Source organism: Furipterus horrens, unplaced genomic scaffold (assembly GCF_987537825.1).
Source record: "Furipterus horrens unplaced genomic scaffold, mFurHor1.1.pri manual_scaffold_1, whole genome shotgun sequence".
Taxonomy (NCBI): Eukaryota; Metazoa; Chordata; class Mammalia; order Chiroptera; family Furipteridae; genus Furipterus; species Furipterus horrens.
In genome coordinates this window covers 171,312,477-171,320,578 of record NW_028327171.1, presented here as the reverse complement: position 1 = coordinate 171,320,578, position 8,102 = coordinate 171,312,477, and the positions used below count along the sequence as shown (strand labels likewise).

Genomic DNA, 8,102 nt, shown 5'->3' with positions numbered 1-8,102 from the left:
TAGTATACTTAAAAATTTGCTAAGAGGGTTGATCTTATGTTAAATGTACCTTTCACACACACAAAAGAAGAGGGTGAGAGGAAACTACTGTTGGTGATGGATATGTTTATGACATTGATTACAGTGATAGTTTCACAGACATATGTATATTTATCTCTGAACTCATCAAATTTCATACATTAAATATGCACAGTCTTTTGTATGTCAGTCAAAACTCCATAAAGAAGTTAAAAAAAAAAGATAAATCTTGTCATATGCAACAACATGGATGAACCTGGAGAACAAAATGCTAAATGAAATAAGCCAGTCATAGGACAAATACTGCATGACTGCGCTGATATGAGATATCTAAAACAGTCACTCATAGAAGAGAAAAAATGGTGTTTACAACTATAAGTTGTTCAATGGACATAAAGTTTCAGTTAAGATGAATAAGCTCTAGAGATCTGATCTGCTGAACAACATAGTGTCTATACCTAACAATACTGTACAATGAGAGAACAGCAGGGTCAGGCTAGGAGAGTGGGGGATGGGGATGGGTAGGAGAAAGAAAGAGATCAAGAAATTTTACATGTAGTTTGACCTGAAAAGAATTAGACTAGTTGCTTCAATCTTTTCACTCATGTACGCCATAAGAGAATTCTGAACCACTCTTTGAATCCTGGCTGGTGTGGCTCGGTTGGAGTGTCATCCCATAAACCAAAGATCACCAGGTTTGATTCCCAGTCAGGGCACAAGCCTGGGGGGTTCTGTCCCAGGTCGGGGAGCATGTAGATGGGGCCTGTGCAAGAGGCAACCAATTGATGTTTCTCTCCCCCTCTCTCTCTTCCTCCCTTCCCCTCTTTCTAAATTTAATAAGCATGTCTTTGAGTGAGGATTAAAAAAAAGACTCTTTTTGAGTTGACATCTGAACTTTTTACCATAAATTTAAATCGTTGCAAAGTATGTATTAGATGATGTGCTGAATATCATACCTATGATTAAAATATATTTTCAGCAAAACTTTGGCACTGCAGTTTAGCTCATTAAATTTATGGAGAGTGTCCATCATATAAATTAATTGGCAAAGCTAGTCCTTATTGTTTAACTGTTCTGCCAAATTGGACTTACTTTCTGTCAGAAAGAAAAGAAGACATATTTTTAAATTCAAATAAATGTGCTAGTTTGCAAATCTTTGGAAATTTATTACTTCTGTATTCTAACTCCAGAAAAGTGGAAAGAAAGGAGTGAGGGAAGGAAGAAGGAAAGAGGCTTCCCATGAGTTTATCACCCCTTCAATATTTCTTTCTGAAGCTCTCTCGCTTTTCTAGTAAATGACTCTCCTTTAGGAAGAAGCTATGGAGGTTTCACTCCCCAAGACAATGCATTTGAGTAGGACTATAGTGGGTGAAGTGTATGCTTTTCTTTTGCAAAACAAGAAAAGGACTATTAGGAAAAAAAGAAGAGTCCTTGTGGCCAGATCTGAGGCAGATAAAGTTCGGGGAAGAGGGTATGCAGAAGCTGAAGATTAGGCACTTGATTACCCCAAGCCATCCCTGCCCTTGAACCCTTTGGAAAGTCTTCATGCATTGGGGTAGATGTACCTGTATCCCAGTATAAAGAGTCCTGAGCTAGGTCAACTTCATCGCAGTTGTTTATTGCATTTTGCCCCAATTCACCTTGATAGTGGAGGAACGTGGCACAATCCACTGAACTCTTCCCACGACTGTATCTACCACCGCCCCAGTGTGGCCACAGGCCACCAGAATCAGGTGGGTGGGTTGAAGCACTGTCATTGCCTAGAATTAACTGCATTTATGGATGTGATGATGATGATGATGATGATGATGATTCTTTGTCAACTCCACATGGTTAACTAGGCTTTTTTTGTTTCACAGTGCCCTGACTTTCCCCCCCTTTCTTTCTGAAAAACACACTGCTTTTGTGCTCTCAGTCCTGCTAAGGAGAGGAAAACAACTTCTCATTTCCATGCAGTCCTTGCCATTGAGCAGCAGTGTGGAGCCAACACCTCTTTTGAAACATAGGAGCTGTTTATGCTCAGAGGGAGAAAAGCTGAACAAACAGATCGCTTCCTGCAAGTGGTGCTTCCACACCCCACTGGAGTGGGGAGGGGGTGCCTCATCAGTACGGTTGTTGGGCCAATTGCATTTTTCCCCAGAGGCACGAATTTGCATGGAAATTGCTGCACTGTGCTGGCAGGACTCTTCTAAACATTTCACCCAAAGAATTATACTCAACATGGGAGTTTGCCCTCTGGGCTGTATCTCTGTTGGACCAAGAAAGTGAAATTCCTCGATGAGAAAGGACTTGCCTGGAGTCTTGATTCAGGAATTACCAGCATAACACTCCAGCAGATTTTATCTGTCTCCTGAGTTGTCTGTGTAAATGTAAATGCTGGGGTGGTGCAGAGTTGTGGGTTAGGGTTTTGATCTTGTCTGAATGACTGGAGGAAATGTTCAAACATTTCCCCAAATTCTCCAGTATTGGCAGGCAAAGACACTGTGCTGCAGACTGGAGGAGGAGCAAAGTGGGAGCGAGGTAGGAGAGAAATGCAGGCAAAAGCACAGTGACCGTCAGGCCTCCCATCTCAGGTACCTCTTCCTGTCCGCTTCTTCGTCCTCTGGGGCCTCCCACCAGGTCTTTCCTTTCTCCCACCACCCAGTCTGGCTTTCAGGAGAATGCCTGACATCAGGTAGTCCCCCCCTTAGAATGGACTGAAGTTTGCTGAAGCTTTTTCCAGGGCTCAGACTCCTGCACCTTCATGGTGGAATGAAAAACTTGGCCTGAAGTTTCAGCCATCATGAACAGGTGGGGAAGTTTTTAGTTTCTATTGGACGTTTTGGTAAATCTTGGTATATAGGTAATTGCCTACTGTTTCTTGAGTGAAGATTGGACTTGCTTTTGACATCTTAGTCCTGTGAGATAACCATAACTTGGAAAGAATTCAGGAAATGAGCGATGGAAATGCCTTAGTGTTGGTGGAGAGTTGGGTCGCTGAGTTGCTGGGTAAATATCTACAAACTCCCTCAGAGGGCTTCTAGTCACAGCCACAGTCTCACAGACAGAGTCGGAACGTCCGGGAGGCCCAGCGGCACCACAGTCAGGTAGTTCTGAAGAGAGAGGTCTGAAACATTAGCAGCTTCATGTTTGTGGAGAGAAGCTGGGGGGATAAGGGGCGTGACTGTTTGAGCAGGGGAAGCTGACAGGGTTCTTCACTTTACGAACTTAAGGAGAAAAGACAGTGTGTGTATGAGGCAATATCAAATAGGAATAAACAAACTCAATTCAAAGATGAGCCTTTGAAATATTTATATGCCTCAAGTGCCTGTAGGCAACAGAGGAGTCTACTAGGTGGCTTTTAATGCAAGACTTAAAAGTTTTGTTCATTTTGTTTTTTTGCAAGTTAATTTGTTGATTTGAGGGTTTGGGTCTTTTTATGTAATCATTATAATGGAATTTTGATAAGAGGGCAGCATTTAGAGAAGGGAGCAAGGGTTTGGACTAAAGGAATTAGGATGATGTGAGTCAAAACAAAAGATGAGAAGGCAGAGGAAAAGCCAGGGGAAGGGGTGGAGGCTGCAGAGAGAGCACAATGAAAAGGAAGAAGTGATAGGAAGGAAAGAAAAAACTGGGCTTAATTCGGGGGCATAAAGCGGGGATTGCAAACTGGTAATGCATAGGTCATATCTGTGTGCCCATTGTCAAGGGCATATATAGTTTAAAATTACTTAAAAACTGTTGATATTTAAAAACTGAAAGTTTACACAAAAACCTGGGTTTCTGAGTTTTCTGGGAAAATTAGAGGAGCCGGCAACACTGACGAGAGTCCCCTGTGGTGATAAAGGGGTAAACTGAGAGGTGGCTGATCCTTCTCTGCAGAGCAGCAAGAGCTCTCGAGTTTGCACGAGTACTCTTAACTGCTGCATTACTGGTCCCCTTGTTACCACCAGTATTTAAATAATTATTAATAAAAAAAGGGGGGAGCAAAGGGCCTAGACATTGAGCTTAATAATCTAGGGAGCATAAGCCTGTTTGCTTAGCCAGGAATCTACAGCTTCGCACCCCAAGGGATTACAGCATTTCTCTTCCAAAGGGACCAATGTTTCTTCCTTCCCCCACTGGTACCAAATTGTTGGAGGATACAGGGGGTGATGCTTGACCAAAGAAACTACTCTATCTAAGTAGGGGGTGGGTCTATCCAAAGCCCACAGAAACTTGGGAAATGGATTGGTTCTTTTGAAAAAGCACCTGGTCTATCCCAAATCCAAACTATTATAATCCCAGGGGAACAAAGAAGCACTTTGTCTCCCTTGCTCTCTGATGATCTGCACTCACCCCATACACTTGCCCCATGCACTTGTCTGTTCTCTCTATAGCCATATGGCCCTAGCAGCTGCATGGCCCATGGCCATGCTGATTCCAATGAGGGCTCCAGGAGGAAGCCCGAATACCACAGCACAGCAATGGACTGCAGCTGGAAACACGCTAAGCTAGCTAGATACTGTGCTGTACTGTACTTTAATATGGACCAGAAACTCTGGACACTGGATTTTGCTTTGATCTCACTGAGGACAAAATTGGACCTTTTTCATGGTGAGATGGGCAGAGATGGGACATCGAGAAGTAAGGAAGGGAACTCCCTTAATTTTACATCATCAATAAAGTTTACCATGGAACCCCATCCTCCCATGTGGGTCTCAGGAAATTCTTTTCCTTGCAATACCACAAGAACTCCGCTTCCACTGATAACCCCCTCAACTCATTTATATCACCTGCTCTGCCTGTGTGATACTTAGTTTATAAGCAATGGATTCAGCCCTTCTTGGTGCAGGAAAGGGAGGCTGACCCAATGCCTGGCTTCCTGGGTGATTGACTGGTGCCTCCTGATGTTCCCAGGCACTCCTCTGGTCTCAGTCATCAGTGTAAAGCATGTTGGCCTTGGTTCCTACCTCTAGCTCTCATCATTACCTGTGGGGCCAGGCTGCCTTTTCCAAGCTTAGCTCTGAAATACAGAACCCTGGGCCGAAGTCTCCATAAGGCTGGGCCTTAAGTGAGGCAGGGCATGGACATGGGCTGTGTTGCTACACAATGTAAAACCAAGTTTGGACTCAGCCTCTAGGGCACTTGTTGCTTGAATTGACAGCCATTATTTTAAGTCGCCAAGTACCTTCTTTCATCTTTATGCTCCTGTGTTGTCGATTTCCTTTCCACTCTTGCCAATTATCATAATGCAGGTAAAGCTACCAAAATGAAAACTGGTACAAAGGAATAAGCAAATGGTATACAACATTACAGTAAAGAGCAATGGACTGTAATGTAGATGGCCCTTTCTGGTTTGGCTGGAAAGGAGAGGCCCCATGGGGCAGGAAGGGTGTTTTGTTGGGCAGTAAAGGGACAGAGTTGTAGACATTTAGAAAAAGCCTTACAGGAGAGAGGCCCTCCTACAATCGAGTTGGTCAAGGACTGCTGCTGATGTTTACAGATTTAAAAATTTTTTATTTATTTTTAGAGAGAGGAGAAGGGAGGGAGAAAGAGAGGGAGAGACGCATCAATGTCGAAAAGATACATTGGTTACCTTTCGCACGCCCCCAATTGGGGACCTTGCCTGCAACCCAGGCATGTGCCCTGACTGGGAATTGAACCAGCAACCTTCCAGTTCACAGCCAGCACTCAGTCCACTGAGCCACATCAGCCAGGGCTGTTTATGGATTTTAGAAGTTCAGGAGTACATATTACAATGGGGTTTCAGGAAATTTAGGGAAATGTATCATCACATCGGGGAGATGGTGGTCACAAGCTCCGCTGTTGAACGTGAAGATCAGAAATTGGAAATGGTGCTCTAGGGAAAGGAGTTTGTCAGCCTCATACTCAACACTGAGTTAATAATTTTTTTAAAAAAATTTTATTGATTTATTTTTAGAGAGAGGGGAAAGGAGAGAGGAAGAGAAGGAGGGAAAGATCACTGTGTGGCTGCCTCTCGCACAACCTCAACTGGGGACCTGGCCTGCAACCCAGGCATGTGCCCTGACTGGGAATCGAACCTGAGACCTTTTGGTTTGCAGGCCAGTGCTCAATCCACTGAGCCACACCAGCCAGGGCGAGTTAATAATTTTTATAATAATTAAATTTATTATTAAAGCTGTGAGAAGAGTGATTGTCCTGTACTTCAATAGTTCTAGCAGTGATATTAAAAGTAAATATATAAATTATGTAGTATTCCAATAAAATAATGCATCTAAGAAATAGACTGATATGAGTGAGTTGAAAACACAAACCCATGTATGTTGTTTACTGAGATATTTTAGTCTCATATTCATGGTGCTCTGAATTCCTTGCTTAGGCCTTGCTATTATTTTAAAGGAACATATTCCTGTCCTTTTACATAATAAGTTAATTTAGCCCCTCTTATAGCAGTGGCTCATATGGTTTAGTAGGCAGGGCAGGCACTAAGATTAGACTGTCCAGGATACCCGAATTCAAATCCTGTCTTTGTAGTTTATTAGTTGTTAATCCTGGGGATATTACTTAAACACTCTAAGCTAATTTCTAAAATGAAGGTAATACATAATAATTGGGCTGCTGTATTAAAGGATAAAATATTATTTATATATTTGTATGGTTATTAGAGGATAAAAATATAATACATACAATTGATTGTATGGGACCTAGTTAGTCTAATAAATGGTGGCTTTTATTGTAAGGTGATTTGTGTTGCTCTTCTGAAAACCACTTTTAGAAGGTCTCAGATTCCCTGGGTCAAACTAATTGTGAGCCTATCAAGCTGTGTAGCAGCTGGGTGAGATGGGATTATGAGCAAAGTACATAGACATGATTGCCATCACCATTTTATTCTCTCTGAGCACCTTTGCAAAGCATCCAGAAAACTTGTGTTTACTGAAGAACCCTGGTGGGTAAATATAATGAAGGGAAGGGCTGAAATGGAAAGTTAGCACCAGGTCTGAAATATCAAACAAAAAAAAGAAGATAAAGCCTCCCAGAATGTGCCTGATAGAGAAGGAAGGCAGGACAGAGTTGAGGTGCTTGAACTTCACTCTGGGATCATGCTGGCTGTGCTGGGGGAGTGGTTGGCTTGAATGCCTTCCTGTGCTTTGAGTTACTGTCACAGCCTAGAAACTAAATGAGCCTAATGAAACAAGCAAGCAAACACTGCAACATGGGGCAGCTGTATGGGAACCCACTGGGTTGGGAGCTTTAAAGAAACTTAAAGCTGGGAAAAGAGGGTGTTAGGGAAGCTGGGGGACCAGGGAAGTAGCAGTGGCCTTGACCTTGGCCAGCAGTGGCTGGGCAGCAGTGTAGAAGCACAGTCCAGGCTGATGACAACTGCTCCTGTGGGGCAGCTCTGGCCCAGGCAGAGGGAGGTATGATCTGTGCTGGTGAAGGAGCTTTCCTGGGCTTCTTAAAATTTCAAACAGAAATTTCTTCTAATGGCAGTTTATTTTCTTCTAATCAAAATTCCTTGTGAATCATGTGGCCAATATGCTTGCAGGTGGGTTACCTAGGGCCAGCTTATTGGGTTGTCTCAAATTCCTCAGGTTTCTGAATGGGACTAAGAATGTGAAACTGCTGACCCAACATGCTAAGAGGTACCCTGAGAATCATGCTTTGAGAGAAAACATGCTTTTGAGATTTGTGGGGTATTCCCTTTCTCTCCTGCTTCACCAGCTAAATGCAGAGATGACCCCCATCCATGAGTTCACCAGCCCCATACCTAGGTCAAGCTGGAAAAAAAGACTAACTAAATTATTAAGAACCTCTCTCATGCTTGCTTTGGCAGTGCATATACTAAAATTGGAACGATACAGAGATTAGCATGGCCCCTGCGCAAGGATGACATGCAAATTCGTGAAGTGTTCCATATTTTTAAGGCCATATACAAGAAATCTGAAGCCAACATCATACTCAATGGACAAAAACTGAAAGGATTCCCCCTGAGATCAGGAACAAGACAAGGATGTCCACTCTCTCCACTCCTATTCAACATAGTATTGGAAGTTCTAGCTACAGCAATCAGACAAGAAAAAGAAATAAAAGGCATCCAAATTGGAAAAGAGGAAGTAAAACTGTCATTATTTGCAGATGAC

At 42.9% G+C, this 8,102-nt stretch overlaps 1 non-coding gene across 1 annotated transcript; it reads left to right on the top strand.

Moving 5' to 3' along the window:
- The first annotated feature begins 7,781 nt into the window (after positions 1–7,781).
- Positions 7,782–7,883, top strand: LOC150022286 (U6 spliceosomal RNA). The gene has a single exon (XR_016513414.1). It is a non-coding gene; the product is annotated as a U6 spliceosomal RNA (small nuclear RNA).
- The last annotated feature ends 219 nt before the right edge of the window (positions 7,884–8,102 follow it).